At 31.3% G+C, this 25,373-nt stretch overlaps 1 protein-coding gene across 11 annotated transcripts in view; it reads left to right on the top strand.

Annotated features, from left to right (window-relative positions):
• The window catches only part of Epha5 (EPH receptor A5), a 334,483-nt gene that overhangs the window by 221,635 nt on the left and 87,475 nt on the right, over positions 1-25,373 (top strand). The gene's annotated exons all lie outside the window — the stretch shown is intronic.

The following is a 25,373-nucleotide window of genomic DNA, read 5'->3' as shown; positions in this document are numbered from 1 at the left end:
TATTCATTATTTGTTTTAAAATTACTCTTAAATTCATGATTATCAGTACTCTTCCACATTGGTAATTAAATCAAGTAAACAATATTTTGTATTTAAAAGTATAAATATTTTTGCCTATTTATTTCTAAATTGTGTAGCCACATAGTGCTTTAAAAGAGGAAATTTAAACTGTTTTCAACAACTTGTACATAAATTTAAAATGTACATATAGCACAATTTAAATCATAAAACACTGAAATCCAGAATGTTAAAAATGAAGATTGAGGTAAAGTGACCATAGTTATTGACCTCTTGAAATTCCACAAAAATATACAGCAACTAAGCAAAATACATGAATTACTATTTTATTTTTAAATTATCAGTATTGAGGTAGCAATATAATGTAGCAGAATCACCAAAAGACAAGGTAAATATTAACTAGAGTTTCAAGAAATTTCAAAGAAAAGGCCTTCCTGATCTGGAATGAGAAAGTAAATCTATAGGGTGTGCACTATTTAGCTACACATGTAAGAACCAAATAGGCATAATTTAGGATTGTTATTAAAACAACAGTCAAACAAACAAAAACTCAATAACAACAAAAACTCACTAATTTGTAATGTTAACTGTGCAGAGTTGTGCCAATAAGTTCACCTGTCTAAATTTAATTTAAAGAAAATATGTATATAAAAGAGAGCATCTATATAAATCCTTCAGTCAGTGTATTGTGATATTAAGCATTCAATAAATAGAGCTTTGATTTCCTCTTTTCTACTGAGTTTTTATGACAAATAAGATTATATCAATGAAAGTGCTTGTATCTACAGTATTATATGGGGCAATACCTTAAACAGGCATTCCTGGATTATATAAATATGATATTCTTAATCCCTGTAATGATTTGAAGATAGATATTGTCATCATTTCATAGAAATTACTTAGTGGCAAAACCAGAATTTAACCTCAAGTGTGCACTATTCTAAAGCAGAAACTCTTTTCATTGTAATAAATAACGTCATTACTTGGTGGTAACATTAGAAAAAATAAATTTAAGTATGCAGGATAACCATGTAAGCCTTTCAAGTACTAACCAACATACTCTTCATATATTTACTCCAACATGTATTTACTGTTACATCACAAATAAGCTTCAGAAACCCTGCAGCTGTACATGGGTATTTTTCTCCTCCCCACACACTTACCAAAAAGGTTGGAAATATAAATTTCTTTTCAAAGTAAATAGGTTATCATAATATATAACCTTGCAAGTGGAAATTCACCCTAATATAGTTTGCCTTGTTGTGCCAACGCTAGATCCAGCAAACATATTTCTGTTTTGCTCTATAGCTTCCTGTCAGAGGCCAACAGGCTACAATAAAGAGACTGGAGGACAGATGAAGGGAAGAAGGAAAATCATTCTTCCTATTTGCTTCTGTTATGGGCAATTTTGCTGGAGTACTTATCTTTTTCTACCCAGTATCAGGCAGTTCTGGGCTTCCTTTTTTTTTAGTCATTCCCAGAACCAGCCTCATTGCATGTCTTTAGGAGCCTTCCTCCAGACTCTTGAAGTACTGGCTTCAGGCAGTCTTCTTTATTCCAATATCAAACAAGTCTTTCTCTTTTTTTTTTTAAACCTATGAATGGTAGTTGCCTGTTTAATTATTGCTAGTGGGTATGTCGTTTGTATGTAACTCAGTATTTATACCACCATGTAAATCACTCCCTATATTAACTACCTTTGGTTGAAATATCTAGTATGATTACTGGTTTTCTAATTGAACCCTATCTAATACAATTATAGATTTTGTGTAGATAAAATTTGTCTGTATTTTAGAGCAACTTGGACATGTTTATGTAGTTCAGATCCCAAAGATTATTTCTATGTGGATACACTTTTTAAAAGTAATGAAAAGCGGACACATTTCTGAAGTACAATATCTCAGCCTAGACAAGTGGTAAATAACTAGGGCAAACCCCAGGATATTACAGCCAGACCTTCTCATCCACTAAACCTTACATTTCAGATTTGCTCTTCTAAAAGACAAGTCTCTGACATGTTTGAGATTTCTAGCATTGTTCTTTCAAAAGAACTGTTGGAGAATATAGTTTGTTCAAAGAGGGACTTTAAAAGGTTTCTAACTTGTGAAGTTCACTGTGTAAATGATCATGATCTGGTGAACTTAGTAGAGATCTGAGACTTGCAGTTGTCATTCTGAGTCTTAGGCAGTGACTGTGTGAGTACCAGCAAGTCACTTACCCTTCTCTGCATTCAGTTCTCACCTCACAGGGCATGGCAATTCATGATGACTTTTCTATACCAGTTCAGGCAACACAAACTGCCTACATTTCTTGTTGCTATCTTAAAACAAATATATAACAAATACATTTATTACATATAATAAAATAACACTATATATATATATAGTAACATTTATGCAGATTATGTTAAAACAGTTTATTGTATATGAATACTTAAATATTCATATGTCCAATTTCTATGAACACACAACACACACAAACACACACACAGGTGCATAAAGATTTATGGAATCAGTAAAGCACAAAGGTAATGAGTACATTTTTGTAGTCAGATAGTAGTTTAGTCACCTCAGGCTGCCACAACAAAATACTCTAGACTGTCAGCATAAATGACAGAAATTTATTTTCTCACAGTTTTGTTGATTGACAAGTCCAAAATGAAGATGCTAATTGACTAGATTCTTGGTGAAGGAATATCTTCACCTATCCTTGGTGCATGCATATGGAGAGAGAAAAAGGAATCTCTTTTCTTTTTTTTTTAATAAGGACACTAATCCCATCATGGTGATGCCACCCTTATGACCTCATCTAACTTATATAACCTCCCTAAGACCCTGTCTCTAATACATTATATACAGTAAACTTTTCAATAGGCTTTCAGTCTTACAAATGAATATGGGAATATTGGTTTCCTTAAACCCTTAATAAAGTATGAATTTTTATGTCATTTTTAATTTTTTTCAATGGGGGAGATAATTCTTTATTTTTTACTATATTGAGTACTTTTATATATTTATGAGTCAATTTCATTTTCTTGAATCATTTACTCTATACCATTAATTTTTAATTTAGGGTGTTAAAATGTCCTTTGATAGAAATAATATGGTAATTTTATGTTATCATAAAATCAATATGCCAGTATATTGACAAGTATTGACCCATATTAAAATTGTGAGCTTTGTTCCTATCATTTATAATTTTTTTAGAAATTATAATTTATTTCTGAGAGTTTATTTCTGGAAAAATAAGTATGAACAATGAGTTTCTCAAAGCAAGATGACATTTCAACAGTTAATACAGGACTAGGCAGAGAACTACAGAGATAAATAACACTCCCTATTTCTGCCATGCTTGATATGTGTGTCACTTCAAGGCAGACCACATGATTTCTCTTATCATCCTTCTATCACACCCAAACTCACCCACAGGATGATGAGCTACAAAAAATGGTTTCTGAGACCAAGCATTCCCTTTTCCTATTGCTTCAACCCTTTTCTTACTCCTATACCTCAGAGAGCCTCCTCAAGGCAGTAAACTTTGATCAAAGACCACCAAAGACCACCTGGCTCTTCATATGCCTGACCCAATGTCTTTAAGAGGCAAAACAGCAGACCTAACAGTGGATAGGGCTTAGCATGAATGTGCCTCAAAAAATAATTTCAAAGATACATATTAAACTATGACAGAAAGAGCTTGCTTAATTGAAGCGTATTGTTCAAAAATTTAAACCACTGGAAAAATTGCTTTTTATCTCTTCTAACAAGAATATAGAATTACTTCTTGTGTTCTGTTTTCTTTGTGAAGAACTATTAAAATTACAACAGATTGTATAAAGCTAACATTTATACTTTCTCATCATTTTAGTCTTTGTATATAATTTTTACAAAAACTGTGTAGACATAATTCTAAAGCTCAATATTTACCCAGAGCTCTCATTCTGCTCTATCATCTCTTTCATTGCAATTTTCCTTTCTTGGTGTATTATTCATATATTTGTGAATAAACTTTTTAATTAATTAATAAGATCCAGAGAGTATGTTTATTTTGTTTGAAAATGACTATATCAATTTTTATTAAATTCAGATTGAATTATTTTTAAATTTGCAATTTGCTTTCAAATAATTTCTCAAAGAATTATTAGGAGGAGAATTATTAGGAGGCAGAGAATTCTATTTTGCTTTACATACTCATATAAATAAATATTTACTATTACAATTCACCAGAGAGTATCAGAACGTCCCCTGATTTAAGTGGCATATTGTATGTGCTTTAAAAACTTCAAGAGCATTTATTTTACCTGAATCAATTAAATGTAATTAATCCTAACCTTTTGAGTTTTCTTTTGGTGAATGGAAATGTGAGAGAAAATAGTCTAAATATAAAAGCATATTTTATAAAGAATTATTAAAAGAAGTCAGAGTAGTTTTTGAAAGTCATCATGAATCAATAGTTTAAGCTGATAAGAAAACAAATTAAAATTAACAATTGACTCGTATTTTCTTATTAACTCAAATGTTTTTAATGTCACCATTTTGTAATTTCACTCAGATTTAGGAAGGAATTTTCAACTAGCACTTGAAAGAAATGATCTTTTGAAATACTAAGAGATTTAAAGAATGATAATTTTGGTGTTTGGTATTCCATGGTGTAGGGAGCTAGGGGTGTCTCAGTTGAATGAAGATCATGTACCCTTTATCTAAGAAATTAGAAATAGAACATGCATAATCAACCAAGTTATAAAATAATCTAAGCAATACTACAGTGCAAAATATCTGAATTTCCTTACAAAATGGTTTGTAGTTTTTTCATATAAAAATGTATTATAACATTTCTAATTTTCCTAGGACATAACTCCTATGATATAGTATAGTAATATCAGTGTTGCAGCACATGACTCTGAATCCAGATTCCCTAGTTCCCTGACACTAGTTGTAGTCTCTCTCTGTCTCAATATTTCCATCTGTAATATGAAGGTGATGACATCTTTTTTATAGGATTATTTTAAGTTTTATGTAAATTGACATATGTAAGCATTTAGTATATTTTAGTTTAGTGTACAGAGTTATATAATCTGAATATGAGTTAAAGTTATTATACCTATTTTTAAACATAAACCACCTCAGTCTTCTTTTATTTTCCTCCTCCTCAACTGGAGTTGTTAAATCTCACTCCTTTTTTATTATTGCAGATTATAATCTCTGGTAAGAATTTACCTTTACTTTCTTACTATGTTCTTTTTTCTTTTGAACTCAAATTTTTGATTTTATTTTTTTTCTCTTCCAAATAAGATTAATTAGTTAGTTGCTAACTTCATAAAGTTAATTTTCATTTCCCTGGCTTCCTGATATTCCTGAGGAATTTGTCTCTACTGTTGCTCTTCAGACTTTTTAGATGTTGTCCTGGCAGTTTTGAGTAGGCCAGTCTTGATGACTGGCATGGAATGCCATTGGTAGTATGATGAAAGGGTTTGAGACAAGAAGACAGGCCAACAAAAAGCCAAGATTTGTGAGTGCTATACTTAGGGGCTTGAACTTCATATGTGATGGTGATAATTTACTATTTAGAGGCCACTGAAATTTTTGAGTAAGATTGATTACACAACTCTGATCTAAAGTGGCCCCTAAGAGGGAAGGAAAGATTGGGGGAAAAAAAAAAAGAACTTATTAGAAATGAATCCCTGGGCACTGTTGATCAATTTAACTTATAATCAATTCAGTGTTAGTAGAGGGAGCATGATGTTCTTGAGTTTTTCAACTGATCAAATGTTCATGTTTCATAATATAAATGAGGGATACGTGGGATACTTGTAGGGTTTTAGTTTGAATAGTTATTGCTCAACTTTCTTGAACAAAGTATACAGGGTTTTTTGTTGTTGTTGTTGTTGTTGTTGTTGTTGTTTTTAATGGCAGAACAACTTGATAGGGCCTCTTTTGCTTTGCTTTTTTCTTTTAAAAATTCAGTTCCATAATTGCATATCATTTACTGTTTGGTCTACCAATTCTGTCCTATGCTAGACATGCTACAAGCACACTGTTAGAGATGTCTTCTTACTACGCCATTTTCATGCTATGGGTTCCTTTGTGTTTGTGTTTTTCTTTTTGCCTTCAGTACAATTGAATCTATGATTTACAGAGCCCTTAGAACTTGATTCTATCATAACCATTTAGATGTATTATCAGAGTACTTGCTACTAAAAGTCCTTTAATTCAAAAAGGACAGTCTTTGTATATCCTTGAGTCTCTTATTTCTTGGTATTTTGCCCATCTGAGTCTTTGAGCATTTTCTTGTGATTTTTTCCCTCATTTTTATTTTATTCATATCTTATCAAACAAGTCCTTACAATATCCTATATTCACCAGGCCGTTGTGATCTAATTTTTTTTTATTTGTATAGAATTCCTTATTATCATTAAACAATTTTATTTTACCCTCATTAGCACCAGCGATAGCAGTGTCAGCAATAGGAATCACAAACATTAGTTGGGCACAGTAGCACTGGCTTTAATCCCAGTTACTCAATGCTGAAAAAGGATATTTGAAAGTTCAAGCAAAGCCTTTGCAATTTAGCTAGACCCTATCTCAAAATAAAATAAAAAGCAATGGGAATGTATCTCTGTGGTAGATTCCTGGGTTCAATCCCAGTACTGCTATCAATCAATCAATAGAAATCACAATGTTTATCAAGTAATCCCCATATACCACTGCTTACTGCTTGCATTAGGATTTAGGGGCATAAAGTTATAGAAGGAGTAGTCAGTCTTTAAGAGTTTATCTCTGATTTGGAAACACAGTAGTTACATAAAAAATAAAGAATAAAAAATCAAATATTAATAACAACAATAATACTAGCTATCCTAATTATAAAATCAGTGATATGACAATTAATCTGGTTTTCAATTTTTTATCAAGTCTCTTTTCCTGTTTCTTCACCACATAATACCTTTGTAACCCAAACATTGAAGAGTATAACTTAAAAAACACTCTTGTTCTTTATACTTATCCCCCTGTCCCTGCCCCCTTTTTCCAGTGGAAAATTTCTATTTGAAGTTTCAGCCCACATATTTCCTTACTTAAATTCTTTCTTGTCTGTCCTCAGCTCCTTGCTCTTGTTTGCTATGTTTTTTGCATTTTCAAACTTTCAGCTCATACTTTGAAAGACAAATGTGGAAGGGCATTTCAAACAAGATGAAACACAAGAAAATATATCATATATGTATGTGCATGTATACATGTACACCTGTATGCATCTATATATTTATATTAACATATACAGCTACATTAATATCCATATTTATATGTATAATTTCAAGAAGCAAACAGGATTGATTAATTAAATAATTGATACAGGGGATTCACACGGAAGAACAGATTGAAAAGATATATATGAAACTTTCATAATAATTCTAAGTCCACAATGGAAAATTTTCCAGTATAGGTATGATCATTGTTAGTAGCTTCTTGATCACTAAAAAAAGTGGTTTACAGATTAACCACCTTGAATACAAACTTAAAGAAAGCATGGACCCTGCTTCATGAGTATTTTCTCAGGAATCAAAATAGTACCTGACAGTTGGTAGACTCTCTATAAGTAATTAAATTTAAAAAATGATCCTACTATGATGTTATGTAAACAAGTTCTGTTTTTAGTTCTGAAACTGGAAAATTTGAATTCTGATACATTTTTGAAAAGATACTGTATTATGCCTGTGAGATTTGATATGATACCACATGAAGAAAAAGGAAATAATGCTTACATTCGAAATTAGTAAATTCATGATGTCTGCTTTTATTTTTTTTTGGCTTTAAAATTTTAACATTACATTTAATTTACATCAAATCCCAGTGACATTGTGAGTTAGGTTAAACACTATAATCTCAATTTCACAAATGACTATACTAAGGCATTTGCAGAATTTTTTATCTTACTATATTTTGGCAGAACTTAATTAGAATTCCAGATTCACTCTGAAATCTAGTAGGCAATACAATTTCATAACTGAAAATATATTTTAGAAACTCTATGAATGTCTATAGTAAGTGGGATTGGTAATTTTGCTTCTTTATCAGAAATTTTGTCTACTCCCTAAAGATTACAATTTTTTTAAAAAATTATACTCCAACGTGGTGTTTTTAATTAGATATGTCCGACTGTATCTTAATATCCAATGAAAAGTATTATATTACTATTTATGAATTGTTCTGAATTTGGTGTATCTTACTTAATGAACTTAAGAAACACATGCCTAACCTTGATGCTTGGTGATGACACCATAGGCTTGATTGAAAAGACTTCCCAGCCCTGGTAAGAAGGATGGTCATGCTGTACAAGAAGAAATGGGTACTCATTGGCAGGTGGACAGAGGTGTTTGTGAAAACTTGTAAACTCAATGTGATGACTCCGTTAGCTCTCTTTTCAAGCATACTGTAAGCTGAGGTTCTAGAATAAGTTTGAGAAAAATGACTCTGTAATACATGCATAAAATGGAAAAGTGAAAATAAAATAAAGCAATGGTAGCACTCTGTTGTCCCAATAAGAAATTTTTATTTTATATTTTTATTTTGTTTACGTATTTAATAAAGTTTTCTTTCACTATCTTTAGGCACATTTATAAAAATTAGCACATCATTCATAAATTTCTGGCAGTGAACTCTGCAAAAAGACAATCCTTTTCTCTCCTACCATATCATTGTAATAGAAGTAAACAGACCAAAACCCTGGTACTATTTATCCAGGAGGCGATAAAAAGAAAAGAAATAAGTACTAAATTATGGGAAAAAACAACCATTAGCATTTTTGTCTCTGATAAGAGAATTATTAAGCTTTCAATGTCCCAGTGAGTTAGTTATGGATAAATAATCTCATGTCAAAACAGTCAGTTAATAATGGTTGTGATAATTCTTATATTCATATGATAACTTACTATTTTAAAATACAGGCATTCCAAAATTGCGTTCACTACTGCTAAATCTAAGAATAGTTTAATCAATGTTTTGATTATTCAGAAATGTAAAAAAAATAGTCAATTAAATACATGTACACTACAAATTATCTTAGATTTATTAATATTTTTAGATTGGTCCACCAATATTTCTGTCTACTTATTTGGGGATGATTTAATCATAAGGAGATAAAATCACTGGGTTCTCAAAGCAAACAGAAGTTTTATAGTGTAAGGGAAGGAATACAGATTGAACCGATTTAAATATCCCAAGAAATTGTATATCTCTAGAAATTAATTTTTTTGCCTGCTTTTTTGGAGCATTAGTGGAATTTGAGAATTGTAGCTCAGAAAGCATTCAAATATTTCTTCACATGTCTAAAAAATATAATTCATTCAGTTACAATTATTTACACAGTGACTCCTGATTGTTTAAAGTTTATTTAATCAGGACAACTCTGTCTTAAAGATGAGTCTGCCTTAACTAGCCTGCTTGGTACAAATGTTGGTCAAATTAAGCAATTCTCTCATTAGCAGTTTTGTCTATTTTACCTAAAAGAACTTGATTGTGTATACACTTGTCTCATTATTAAGGGTTGCTATCATTTTTAATTGAGAATACTCTAGTATCTTCTATCCCTGAGGAAGTTTTTAATTCAATTCTACCATTACAATAAATGTTTAAACCTAAGAGTAGAAAGCGTGTGTTTAAAATTTTATAGAATATGTAATTTTCATTAATGCAGGTATTTAATTGGACCTATAATCAATACACAGTTCCACCACCTGTCAGGCAATTGCATCCATCTATTCAGGATGGATTTTCTTTTTTTTTTTTTTTTCTTTCCAGTGCCTCATTTCCATGCTTACAAAATGTTTTTAAGTTTCAGAGACTATAGTGGAGATAGTCTGCTCTAACACCCTAATTTGATAGTGGCAGAAATAGAATACAAACTGTTCTTAATTTAAGATTTGGACTTCTCAGTTGGCAAAAAGACATTTTAAGAACACTGAATGGGAAGTAGAAAAACACTAGCACATTGGAAAAGTTTTGTTTATAAACCTTAATTTCTTTGAGGATATTTCTAGAATTTGTCAATCTAATTAGATACCCCAGCTCTTTCCTTGCAGCCATGTACATCATCAATATCAAGATCTATAATATTTTGATTTCTTACTATCTTTCAACACTTAAAAAGTCCTTTGAAGATGAAGAGACCATATAAATGCTATTACTACTATTTATTGTGCCTCAAGCACACTTCTTCATTTAAATGCTGCAAATATTTTCCTTAGCCAATATGTATGCTTGATCAACAAATGGTTTCTACTCTGCACCAAGAAATCTGTATCAGTGTATACAAATCATGCACTGATTCCAGACATCCATTATAAAAATTTAAATTTCTCAGTGACAGTAAGTTGGGATTTAATGTGTGGTAATAAAACATTCATGAACTTTCCCTGAGTATATATATGGTTATGAGCAAGTGATAGGATTTGGATAATATAGGTAATTTGCTCATCTTTTATGAGGTTATTATACGTAGTATTGATAGTTAATTATAAATTTTTATATCTACATATACCATAATTTGCTTATAGGAAAAGAAATAGGGAAAAATATAGGAACTTGTATTTTATGTTGTTTCCTTTGTGAACTTTATTTTAATCACTATACCTTAATAAAACAACGTGATTGGCTGTGTTTTTCTTGTTTCAGAGCAGCCAATGTAGTCTTTCTGAATAGAGCATGGCTTTGGTTGGGGACATTATAGTCTTATAAAAGTAGTCAGCATTTTGGTTTTGACATAATAATTTATTAGATGAGTTGCAACATTATAAGACAGTAATCTTGATTAAACGGGGACTTTTCTGCTTCCTTCGTTGGAATTACAAAACAGTTGATGGAAAGTTGCATTAATTTCTGTAGAACACAAGTGATGAATGGAGAAGGATTCAGAGATAGATCAAAGGAAAGGAATGCATAAAAATATGTAGTGATATTTCAGAGAAGATTAGATCAATGTCCAATTGCTCACAGGAAAATAGGGAAAGAATGTTTCAAGGGGGGAAAACTGTATGAATGCATACAAATATGATATTAACATGAAAACTAGGGTTGATAGCCCTACATAATGTGTTTAGATATGCATACATAAATATAATTTGATAGATGCAGGCAGCAATTTTATTGTACAGATGTTATCATAAATATAATGTCAGCATAGTATCATGGGAGAAGCAAAGTTTATAAAGTCTTGATAGAAGTTAAACACAATAGAGAAGGTGAAAATTAGAACATGTATAATGTGGTATGCTGAAAATCCGCCCCCCCCACACACATTCCAAAAAAAAAGTTTACATCCTAATCCCTAATCCCAATCTCTCTGAATATTTACCTTTCATGGCAAAAAGGACTTTGTTGATGTGGTTTAGTTAAGGATATTGAAATTGAGACTCTTCACTATTGTGAGACTGATGTAATCATTAGGATTCTCATGAAAGGAAGGCAGTTGAGTTAGAACTGGATGAAAAGGAGATGTGACTGCAGAAAGAGAGGTTTGAGCAAAGGGTTGGAAGCACAGAATGCCAGAAGTATCTAGAAACTGGAAAAGACGTGTGGATTTCATCCTAAAGCCTCCTGTGTGAAGCAACAAAGCCTTGCTAACACTGTGACTATAGACTTTAAATTCTAGAACAATAAAATCATGTTGTTTTAATCCATGAAGTTTATAATAATTTGTCTAAGTATTAGTAATAAACTAATAAATTATGATATTGTATAAATGCTCTGTTGAAATGTATCTGAATGTCCAGATGAATTAAATCAAGAGTTACATGTTTATATCCTGACCCACAAAAGTTTATCATCATATATTACAAGGGGAATAAAAAATATCAGTAGGATTTTTAGGACTTTCACCAAATAAGAGATGACTAATTATACTGGTTCTTAAAATATTTTGTTGTATATTTATGTATACTTTAATATTGAGCCTTTCCTAAAATTTCACTTAGATTATCTTTAGATTCTATTTTATTGAGTAATGAACATGTTTTTTATTATTTAAGTCCTTTTAAGGTTATCAAAATATATGGAGGACTAGGTTTAAAATAAAAAATATATAGTGTTTTAATAAATTGAAAGAAAATCTGAATCCTCAATTTTACCTATTATTTTAGATACTAAATAATCTTATTTATTCTTTGTTTTATTACTGTTTTGATATTTAATAATCTGCATACCATGCTTTGAATTAATAGATAAAAATTGTATCTCTCTGAATTAATTTACTCAATACTTCATTACATCATTTATAGAAGTAACAGGTGAAGTGTTTTAGAATCAAACATAGGTGGACTTTAAACTCCTATTACACTATTTATGAGTTATTAGTACTTAAAACAGAGGTGTTAAATAAGTTTGCTTATGTGCATGGAGAGCCAGCTTTCCTGCTATATGTAATTTATGAATTTATGTGGCAAGTCTACTTACCTTTTTTATCAAAAAGAGAATATAACAGCAGTAGTTGGAAGTAATATTTGAGGTACTAATTGCAAATTAAAAAGGAAAAATTATATAGAGACTAGCTGAAATAAAAAGATAACACAGCAGTCTTGAGATACTTAGGTGATTCTTGGTTAAGCTTTCAGAAATATTTTGACTTTTGTCTCAGGTTTTTTGGTATAGACATTGTCTTTAAAGAGATATTAATAAACTGTATTTCCAGTAATTTCAAATGATTTTACTGAATCAAAAGTTGTTTGAGCTTTATATCTTGTTTCAGCTTTATATCTTTGATAATTTTTTTAAAGAGAGAGAGACACACACACACACACACACACACACACACACACAGAGAGAGAGAGAGAAAGAGAGAGAGAGAGAATTTTTTAATTTTTTTTTTTTTTTTTTTTTTTTTTTTTTTTTTAGTTTTGGCGGGCACAACATCTTTGTTTTTGTATGTGGTGCTGAGGATCAAACCCAGGCTGCACGCATGCCAGGCGAGTGCGCCTCCGCTTGAGCCACATCCCCAGCCCCAAATATTTTTAAAAATTTTTTACACTTACAAACATGTTTACAAAGACATGTAGTTAATTATATATTACCGTGACTTTGAAAATTTCATTAACATTATTATACTTATTGCTTGACCCAGGTGTTATAGTATAGTGATAGAGTGCTTATATAGCATATGCAACAGCCTAGGTCAATTACAAGCCCCTAAAAAATATATGTTTATCAAATATTATGCAATTTTTATTTGACCAAATTTCTTCTTGTATTCACAAAATTTCTTATTCTCTATCATTTTTAGTCATTACATGTGTAGTTAAACAGTCAACTTAAGACAGAATAAAATGTATAATGTCATGAAGTCTTTTTCTCAAGTGTATTCATGTTTGATTTTTAAAAGTTGAAATAAAAGCCCATCTGTAAGTAAAAGGACATTTGTCTGTTTTATCCAAAGATATTAAAAGCCAAGATTTTATTATGTTTTTAATGATAATATTACATTTTCACCACTTGTCAAGAATATCTTGTACCACTTTCCTGTTTCATTGGCTTCTTGATTGATTGGATCACTTTTTTTTTCAATTGGGCACACACCATATGCTGGTTTGGTTTCTACAGACAGAGAATAGAAAGATAAATAAGACCATTTACTATATTCAAGTGTTGTGTAGTTGGGGAGGCAGGTAGATAGTTTCTCAGAAGAATGGTATAACTTTCTGTATTTGTGGTATCTAATACTATTCCTGAACAATTTATTTTTAACATTTTTGGTTTCATGGTCACTGGTTAGGACATGCAGGGCTGTTGATGGTAGCAGTTTAACTCACTGGTCTGGGCCATATTCATTTTTTCAGTAGAATAGGAAAGAAAAAAGGGAAGGAGGGAGAGTCACTGATAACTCTTTTTCCTTCTGGGATTCTCTTAAAAATCTACAAAATAAGATATGAGTTTTGGAAAAGGCATATCCGAGGACACACAGGAAAGAGATTTAAATATGAGCCCTCCAGATCGTTTCGGGGCTGCTGCACATGCATGTCCTGTTCCTACTTACAAGTTTCTCTGTTATTAACCACAAAGTATTAAGGTTTTTGAGACATATATTTTAAAATATATATAACTTAGAGGATGTTTATAGCTATCTGTATGATAATATTTGCCTTCAAGTGATTTGCACTTCTGAGTAGTACAGAAGACTGAATTTGCACTTAGCATGCAGGGAATTACTAAAAATCTGTAGTCCACCTTATCTATGTTACAGCACATGGAGAGCAGTCTTAATGTGTGTACTGTTAATGGTTGTGAGGATTAAGATTTATCTTTGGGCATTTCCAGAAGGAAATTTTCAAGTTTCATCAGTAAAGAATATATAAAAATCTCTCATACATTTAAATGCTATCATGTAGGTGTGCTATGATAAATAAAATAGTTGTGAACCATTGCTATAGGTGGTACAACTCAAATTAGACCCAAACCCATGTCAAATGATGTATACATTATACAAGACAATGAAGAGATGCCTAACTTTTATCACAGACTGTTGCTTCTATTCTGTTTTGGGCAATTAGCTTTCTAAAATATTAAGAAAATTAGTATATTAAAATATTTAAAAGACAAATTAGATAATATGATTAATCTGTCACAATCTGATGTGTAATTACATATTAAGCATAAAATCTCTAAATACGCAATTATTTTATTATCCTATGAACTAAGACTTAAGAATCAAACTGTCAAGCAAGACTGCTTAGTTGGGTCAATTCATGGTTGGCTGAATTTGGAGACATACTTAACATTTCTCTGTTCCAAAGGTGAAGATAACAGTTCCTATTTCCTATGGATATAGGAAAGAATGAACGAGTTAAAGTGTATGAAGTGATTAGACTATAAAGTGTCTGATATATTATGTTAATTTAAATGTAGTATTCTCTCATGAAAGATCATTACGGTAGACCCTTTAACCATCTGTTTATCCAGGCATGTATTTGTTCATTTTTTCAGAAAATATTTGCTAAACAATTCTCTAAGTAAAATTTGGACTGTGTTTATTCTAACTAAACACTGACATTTTACAAAATGCATCATCTTGAACATTTTATATCCAGGATTATACATGTATATTTTTTTAATTTACATTTTTTGGAAAATATGAACACAAATCACTGTTCCAGTGCAAGAAAATTATAGACCATACGCTGTTTGAACTTTTGATGACAAATACACAATGCTATATTTGGTTGCCTTTGAAAATTTCTCTACGATCCCTCTAACTAGAAAATGGCCTAATATGCAATTTAAGCACTAGCTGAGAGTGCCACAGCTTAGAAAATGTGTGGTATGATTTACTGAAAGCAGTCTATGGTAAGAACTAAGGAATTAGATGTCTGAAAACATTACTAATTTGGAACAGAATGTCGTGATTTGACTTTCTTCTAGACTTTAAAATGTTGACTAGCTGTAATCATTAATTTTGTATTTTTTCTAGCTCAAGGCTGTCATGTTGCTGCTAAGAATTGCATTAATTAATTTATTATTACTACTACTATTATTAATATTACTAAGGATTGACCCAAGGGGATCTTGACTGTTGAACTACATTGAGATATATGCCTAGTCCTCTTCTTGAGACAAGGTCTCAAGGCTGGCCTTGAGCTTGCAATCCTCCTGGCTCAGCAACTCAAGTGGCTGAGATTACACCTATCTGCAAGAGTGACACTATTTACAGATCTGTGAATGGGGTGTTTCTGAGAGGAGCAGGTCTCCAGGTTGTTCTGTAGTCATAAAGTTTAATTTTTTTGTGTCTTCTGGCACAACTTCAGATTTTAAAGAAGCCTTGGCAGATGGCTTCTAAGGAATATATTTAGGAAAAGAAGATGATATGGTCTTGAATTTTAATAGATAATAGAAATCTACTCTGGTTCTTTAAGTAATCAATAGATAAATGGTAATTTATCATCATGAATTATGGTGAATTAAACAATTCTTCTTGCTTATTTACTCATACAAGATTAAAATAATGGGAAGTTGGAAGGGAAATAAAATAGGTTGTCTAGGCTTATGATGTGTTTGTTTTGTTTTTTAAAATGCTAGATTAGACTGGTTTAAATTGTGAAAATCTTGATGTAATTAAGAATTGAATTAGAATTTGCACTTTAAGGCTTTATTACTGTTATTGGCCTATTCTATGGTTAACAAGACATTATATAGTATGGATTTATAATGGAGATTAATTTTTCCCTATTAAAAAAGAACATGGGCTATGGGAGTTTGTTTTTTGACTTAATTAGTACTTATGCACCTATAAAATGAATTGCCATATCCCTTAATAGAGGTTTAATACTAAGAAAACAACATCAAATATTATATATGTAACTATGTTCCCTTGTAACTGAATAATACTCTGTTGATTAAAATTTTCCAACTGTGCACATTATTTGCTAGATATAGCCTCATTTTATTTTAAAAAATTACTGCAAACATTATTTAAATTCTGTTTCTCATAAAATGGGCATTGTGGTTATTAAGATTAAACAAATGTTGGCACCAAGGCCACTCTGTGTATTAGAAATTCTGTTGCAGTATAATAACATGTAATAAATGTAGAACAAACGATATGACAATTTTTTTAATGCAGAATTAATGTTTACTTCCCAGAAAGAGGCAGGTCATCTTTTGTTTTTTAAATATTTTTTTTTTTAGTTGTTGATGGTCCTTTATTTTATTCATTTATTTATAAGTGGTGCTGAGAATCGAACGCAGTACCTCACACATGTTCGGCAAGTGCTCTACCACTGAGCCACAACTTCAACCCCAGGTCATCATTTTATATGGTGTTACATTTGGTATCTACTTTTGTAATTTTCAGGATTGTTTTAGAGAAAGTTGACTACAAATACCAGTGATATTGTTCTAGATTTTTATTGTTTGGTCTTTTAATTAACATAATTGTGAATGTGACTTCAAAATCATATTTGAGGCATATGTTTTAAGTATGATCACATCAAAAATAATTTTTTTAAATCAAGGTACTTTTATTTTTTCCTGAAAATATTTAATTTTCCATATTTCATGATTTTTAAGTCTTTGAGAAAAACAAATGACACCTATTGGGATGATTCAGCTCTTAGGTTCTTTTTATTAAAAAGGATATCATCTCTCTGGAACTATTGACAGTTTTGAAGCCAGGTTTTTGTGAAATGGTTGTTTTGAAATATCACTGAGATCATATATCAAAACATTTGATTGCAGGCTTTTAAGATGGAATGATTGTAGGTTTTTGTCTGAATGAGCAGATTAAATTTTTGTTTGAAGAAGAAACCTTTAAAATGCTCTGTTTCTTTATAGAGACCATGGGTATCAGGTGTGTTGAGAATGTGCTGTAGCTTTCTTTAAGCCACTAATATTAAATGACAATATAGTAAGGATGATATATTAAGTATATAATAAGTATATATGATTGATAATATGTGCAATTGGAAGTATAAATATTTCACATATATCACATATAAATGCAGCTGTGCAAATACACATTTTTCCATGCTAACAATTTTAGATATGTTGATAATTCAGCAATTGCATTTCTCATTTACTCTAAGAAATCTACTTTTTTACCTTCAAATGACAGAGTGTAAAATAAATGTGACAAAGTAATCATTATATGTGGCTTCATTAAGTCAGCTATAAATGGTGCACACATCTGTGTGTATGAGTGCATGTGAGTGTATGTTTGTAGATTAATTCTTAGTGCTCCAATTTATGACCATTTGACTTTTGATTTTTTGACGATGATGGTGCAAAGGCAGCACGCATTCAGTAGATGCTAGAGTTCTACTTCTGAATTTTGCTGTGTTCATGGGCTGTGCTTTCTCAGGAAGCTGGGCAATGGCTGCAAGCTGCTGCTCCTAGTCAGCCACATGATCATGAGGGAAACAGGTGATGCTTTATAGTGTACTGTGTTACTAAGCTGAAAGTTCAGTGAGTGAGGTATATTGTTTGTGTTTGTGTCTTATTTTCAATTTATGAGGGTTTAATCAATATGTAAGCCATTGTAAACTGAGGAGAATCTGTGTGTGTGTGTGTGTGTGTGTGTGTGTGTGTGTGCTCATTCTCAAAAGGCATTTAATTTGTTGTATGAGAAAGTAATTAGATACACTTAGGAAAATAGAGGAGACAAAGATGAAGCTAATGTCAGTACTATTTCAACTTTAAAAACCTGAAGATAAATGGATTATATTTGTGTCTTGCTTTTCCTGTAATTCAACATCTCTGGAATTTCTAAAGCTATACCTCAGTTTAATAGATTATCCAGAGCTTACCTGCCAATTTTTGCCATCTCCTTCTCCACTTTTCTTTGTGAAGAAGTGAAAGAATGGAAACATTGTGATGAGGATCATCAGAAATAATAGAACTAAAACCCATGCTTTCTCTGTTTTCATTTCAAAAGTACATTCTTGTCCTAGAGAATATATTTGAATTTCAAAATACACTCAAGTTTTCATTATTATGTAATTGACATATGTATATGTAATTCAATAATATATAAATATAAATTTTTCCATGTGTACATAAACACATTTATATATTTTCAGCAATTTTTATTAGCTTTGATTTAATAAAATAGGAGTAGTAGAGTATTAACTAAAATTAAGCTTAATTTTCAGTTCCTTATTTATTCTTTGACCCTAAAATTTCTTAATTTCTTTGAAATATTTAAATAACACTTATTTTTTGTTTTAATATCCACTGTCATACTCTTATTTATATCATTTATGTATTCAACATATACCTTAAATACCTATATTTACACCCATGCTTTGCTGTGCCCAAAACAAGAAGGACATGTGTCACTTTGATGACGTATGCACTGAATCTGAACTTTCACATAACTAGATGGCAGATGATGGGAACCTCTCTTGGGGTGGGAGTTTACAAATAAGTAAGATAAGAAAGTTAAAATGATTCATTTGATAATTGACTTGAGTTGATAAAATAGGATCAAGTGAAATATATTCTTTATTAACTTTAAATACCAGAGAAATAATTTATGCATTTAAGAAAAAATGAGATGCTAGTCCGCTCTATGCATTTTCAAGGCATGTTAGTGAATATGCAGAGAAAGTGGTTCCTGTCACAGAGGTTATAATCTTGTAGAAAATATGGACAGGAGACAAATGATGAAATAAACATCTAATTTCAGGTAGTACTATTATAAAGACAAATGAAGAATTATCAAATGGTAGTTTGGACAGAAAGACTATTCTGAAAATACAACTTAATTCTCAAACTCTTTAATAAAATGAAGAGCAATTGACAAACAAGTAGTAATGCAAGTGTAAAATATCCTAAGGCAGGACAAATTTAGTGTGTTCAGGAACAAAAAATATATCATGTGTCTAAAAGGGAACAAATAGCAGTAGAGAGAATGAGGTTGGAAATTTAGACAGAGGATAGAGCATACACAGCCTAGTTTTCCCTTTTTCATGGACTGTCACATAATAGAAATTATTGTGTGAATAACATACTTGCTGTCCTTAGGAAAAAATCCACTAAACGCATGAAAAGTTTGACAGAAGTTGTTCAATCTGGAGAAGAATCAGATGGTTTCAGGGAGAGTGCAAGCAGGTGTATGTTTTAGGATGCTGTCATAAAGTCTTCTGAGGAATAAGGCAATAGTGTTAAAGACCTGAGAGTTTTCTAATTTTATGGAGATAATAGTCTCATCAGAATAAACCAGATTATGTCTGAATGAACAAACAATAATTTTTCAAAAAAAGATGCCAAAAAGTCAGGAAAATAGCAAATATATGTAGAAGTTATTCCCAACAGGAGAAAGGAAAATACAGTAACAAAGATATTGAGAATAGACAGAAACAATGTACCAAAGGTTTAAGACACAAGCAGTTGACAAAACCTCAATACTGATCCAGCTTCTAGGGTCAGGTTGTAAATCTATGTAATTTCCTTTAAAGAAGGGTTAACTTTATTATGGTTTAGCATTAATATTTCCTGAATTTTGCTGATAAAGTGATTGATTCCTTCATAATATTAAAAATACACAATCCTAACTCACATTCTGAACTACTGAGTCTGAATTTTCTGGAAGAAAGCTTAGTTATGTGCATTTTTTTAAGCACTGGCCTCAGGGCTGCCTAGATAACATAAAGCACCCAAGTGTGATAAATTGTGCGTGGCAGAGAGAAATGGAGGCTTTCATCTGGCTGATATTGACAGTCCACTTGGCCAAACTTTAACCTATGCAATCATATATGAAATACATGTATTTTGAAAGATGTCTAAGTGAACTAATAAATTACTCACAAGCAGAGGCTTTTGTAGAAAAGTTAAAGAAGTTCTATCTGATGAAATTTTATCACATTCATGGACAGTGACATAATTTTTAAATTATTTTTTACTTTTATTTGCATTGTTTTCTTAATGCTAGTCACTGATATTTAATTCTACTTATAATTTATCTTGGTCTACACAGACAGCATTGGCTACAGATACTGAAGGATGATATGTTCTTATTTCCATTTGACACAGTCAAGAGTTCATATGTTTACTATGTTCACTCTTGTTTAAAATATGATGAAGACATTATTCTTTTTTAAGTGAACTACTGTTCCTTTGACTCTTAAAAGTGTAGCATGTTTAGTTCATTATATAAATTAAGGAGATTTATTCATAACTATTTACTCATATAAAGTTATAAAATCTGGATGTGGAAAAATGAAAAATCTTATCTATATAAATACTTTTTAAAATCTCATCTAGCACTTGGAAAAATTCCAAGTTCAGAGAAGAGGCTATATATAATTTTAATAATTAAGAATGAAATATTTAAGAAATTATGGAGAATCCATTATTCATCTTATAAACATTTATTTAATATTTTTCAATGGATATTTATACAAACAGTATTCATTTTGTTCCCACTCTGTATTTGACATTATACATACACAATCTGATGTCAACTTTGCATTATTGTTCTATTTTAAAAGTTAAAAAGTACCATCATAGAAGTTAAGCAACAACATTAAGTTAAGCAGCTTGACATTCAGAAGTGGCTAGATGCCAAGATTTTTAGGCCAATTTGGACTCTAATATTACCTATTTTGCATTTGGAAGCACTATATCTTGATCTGAAAAATCGGGAGGACATTTCTTTTTATGTAATTTTGATGGCAGGATTTTATATATCATTTTTTTCAACTGACATTTCTGGATTATATTATTATAAATAAATCAAAGAGTCATAGATTGACTATAACTAAACAACTAGACATACATACTGGAATTGAACAATTAAGTTTCTGAAGGCAAATGGGGGGTATCACTGTTGGAGTGGAAGGTTACAGATAAGTAAGGTAATGAGACTAGAATGAACCATGTAATATTTGGTCATAGTTAACAAATCAGTATATATTCATATTTAGATTAACAGAGATATTTTTGGAGTCAAATATAAATATTTATAGGTACCCAGAAGTTGACATCCACATATTCATATTTCTCTGTCAACCTAGATGCAATGGCATCTCAGTGGGAAAGAATCTACCTATCACCCAGATCTTAACTTCCAATATGTTTCTCTAGACAAGATACCAATACTGCTAGGAGAAATGGCTAATTCTTGGACTGAAGCATATATAAATTATAAATAAGGTGAGCCTGGAGCATCTATCCTTTCAGTGTCAGTAGAAAGAAAGGGAAGTAGAAAACAGACATGCCCACAATGATGAGGGAAAGACTCGATAATGTATTAACAACTGGAGTAACAAAATACAGAATCAAATTATAAAGCAGCACAAGCATGCCCATATTGATAACCATAAATACAAGATGAAATTGTAAAAATGACAAAGAATAGACAAATTTTATATGTAGAAGGATTCACAATAATTTATGCATATATTCTATTCTCAAGGAAATGTGTCATAAATACCCACTTTTTAAGTGTTCATCATATGTAGTATCTTCCGTGAAAAGAATATAACACAGATAGCTAGAAAAAAGATAAATACAGTGGAGAAATCTCATAAATGCTATTTCAGTTATATGGTTAAAGTTAACACACCAGTGATGTTATGATGATGGTATGTCATCTTTTTATAAAGCAAAGGGAATGGCAATTTGCCTCCTTAGTCTTTCCCCCAAGTACTCACAGCACCAGTCTAATATTAAGGAAATATTAAATTAATCTCACTTCAGAGATGGTGTGCAAAATTCCTCATCAGTCTTTCCCAAAAGTATCAAGATCATCAAATCCAGGAAAATCTCAAAAATTCTCAGAGTCAAGAGGAACCTAAGTAAAACTGAGGACTAATGTGGTATGTTGGATAGGATCTTGGGACAGAAAAAAAAGATGTTTAGTAAGAGCTAAGAAAATGTGAATAATGTATTGACTTTAGTTATTATTAATATATTAATTTTGGTTTAGTAATGGTGAGAGATGTAAAGGATGAATATAAATGTTATTGATAGGGAGCATTAGGCGTGAAATATATAGTAATTCTTTACCGTCTCTATTTTTCTACGAATATTCTAAATTTAAATGTTTATTTAAAAATTGGACCAAAATTATTCCACAGCAGAGACTGATACTCTCCTAAAGCTTCAGTATCTCCTGTATTATTCCAGCATGAATATTTTCACATATGGAAAAGCTGCAACTCAGAGTTGTAAAAACTATTTTGTTATTTTCACAACTTCATTTCTTTAGTAATTCTCCCATCTTCTTGCATAGGGACAGTAATAGTTTTATGATTTGACATCATTCTACAACATTTTACAAGCAGAAATGTTCTAAGTCATCATTCTCATTTGATACCAGTCTTCCTTAATAAAAGGTTGAGTGGGCAGAGAATGAGCTAAAGGTATCAGTGAGGGAGGCAAATAAGACAAATTGAACATGCCCCTTGATGCTGACAAATCTGGTTACAGTTATTGTAATGTGCATGATACCTATAAAATACCTTGCAGTGGTAGAGGATTGCTGCCACTCACAATTTGTGCATCATCATTATGTCCCCAGGGGCTGTCAGTGTCCCCACTTTCATAAGCTTTACCCATGTAATGCAAAGATGCTTTTGTCACAGAGGAAATTATTCTGAACTATTCTAAGCTCAGAAGTGATGTTATTCTCCCATTCTGAACCATTATTTTAAAGGACATTTTTAGCCTCTGAGAAAACTGAATTTGAAAAACAATGGCATTTGTTAAATCAAACAGTTTTTGAAAGCTGTATAATTTATTTAACATTGATGGATGCAAGTAAATATCAAAATATTTCACCTTAGGCTAGTTATGTCTGTGTTGATATTTATTTGATAGCTTCATTTTGGAATGGTTGATTGTTTGATGAAAGCATTGATTCAATTTTTAAAATATGTGCATCTATAGATGAAATAAACTGAGTTTTGAGTAATACTATGTATATATATATATATGCCATTCATTCATTCATCTATCCATTCCTTGATTATTTATTAAATATCTATATGCTAAGCAGATTTCTACCCCAGGAAACATAACAGTGAACTAAACTAAATAAGCCCTTGCCTTTGTGGATCATAATGATAAATATAATTTTCTATTTCTATTTTTTTTATTATGAATAGAAAATAGGCCATACCTTCAATTCATTAGGTGAAAACTGCTATCTTTAGGAAATGTGCTAATCTAAAATGATATTTGTATTTTAGTAAAGTGAGCAAAGAACTTTGAAGACTTAGGTTTGCTTTGTATTTATACTACTATATAATGCAATAAATATTCAGTGGTAATAGGAAAATAAGATAATTCATTCCTGAACAAATCCATTAAAAAATCCATTGTTCTCCTTAGTCCTCTCTTACTACTTTGGTAAATTTACTATTTTGTTACAAATGCTACAATGGACCAGGGGTCCAAAGCTTATTCTTAACCTTTTGCCATATTTTTTTTTTTTTTTGGATGCTTTATCCTCAGTACTAACTAGGGCATGACTGTCCTCACTGGGAATCAATAGGAACTAAGTTCAAACTTATACTAGACTGTTACTGTGAGAACTGCCAGTCAATTATTGTTTCCATGGAAGTAAACAAACTGCATTTCAATACTACATATGGACTATTTGGGCTTTTTTATGCACACATTGTGTCCTATAGTATTAAAAAAAAAAAACTTTGTGAAACTGACATTTTAAGAAAAGAAAACAAAGCTGAGAATGTGCATTCTCTGCACCAAAATATCACCATTCTCTGAAATTAAGAGAATAAAAATTGGTATATAAAACATTAATTACTGTACTTAAATATTTCTCTATTACATATTATATATAGACTTGTATTTTCATTGAAATAAATATATTTTACTCAAAATTTATTTTTTAGTTTGTTGTCATTGATCAAAAATGACAAAATTTTTTCATTCTGTACATATACTTTGGCTTCTTCTCTGTCCTAGACATTGTTCTAGATGCTAGAGATTCAAGAATGGACAAAATAATCGATATTTCTGCCCTTATCAAATACTTTATAGTTGGAAGGATTGAAACAAACAAAAATATACTTAAATTATGTAGTATGTCAGGTGATGATGTATGACAGCTATGGAGAAAAAGAAGACTAAAGGAGCAAAAGGAATGTAGAGGTGATGGGAGATGAGAGACACTTACTAGAGTAAGTTGAGTAGACATGAATGACCTCTCTGAGAAACTCAGTGGAGGTGAAGAAGGGAGCCATGAGAAGCTGGGGGAGAGCACTTCTAAAAGCTGGAAATCCCTGTATACATATCCCTCAGCAGGAGTGTGGCAGGACAGCAAGTCACAGAGCATGGAGCAGAGCTGGTGGAGAACAGCAAGAGGTCAAAGCCAAGAAGATGCTGGGACCAGACAGCTATACAGCTGGGTTTCCCCTTTAGTTGATGCAGAATCACTGGGGGGTTTTAAGTAGAGGGTGAAATGATCTTTCTTTTGCTTTAAAATAATCAGCCTCTCCCCCATCCCACGTTAACTGTGTTGTTTTTTGGGCCTAACATACATTCCTTCTAAACATTGTTCTTGCAGTCTATTGTTCTAAGTGGTACCTCTAGTTTCCTAGAGTGGTACCTCTAGATTGTTTTCTGGAAATGTCCAAAAAAATTGAATATGACAAATCACAGTGTGTTATTTTGTCTGGACAAAGCTAATAAAAAGCAAAATAGTCAGAAGTGTGTGTGTGTGTGTGTGTGTGTGTGTGTGTGTGTGTATGTGTATTTACGTAATTTAAACTCACCATGTGTTCCTTACTACTTAGATGGGGCTGTTCCTCTGATTATATAATACTCACTGTGCCTTACATCTTTTACATTATAGAAAATACTGTCTGTCTTTCTATCCACACATGAACACATGAAGTCAACCCACCATATCAGTAAATT

This window comes from Callospermophilus lateralis, chromosome 8 (genome assembly GCF_048772815.1).
Source record: "Callospermophilus lateralis isolate mCalLat2 chromosome 8, mCalLat2.hap1, whole genome shotgun sequence".
NCBI classification, from domain to species: Eukaryota; Metazoa; Chordata; class Mammalia; order Rodentia; family Sciuridae; genus Callospermophilus; species Callospermophilus lateralis.
The sequence above is the reverse complement of the archived record's forward strand: the minus strand, read 5'-3'. Positions and strand labels throughout refer to the sequence as shown.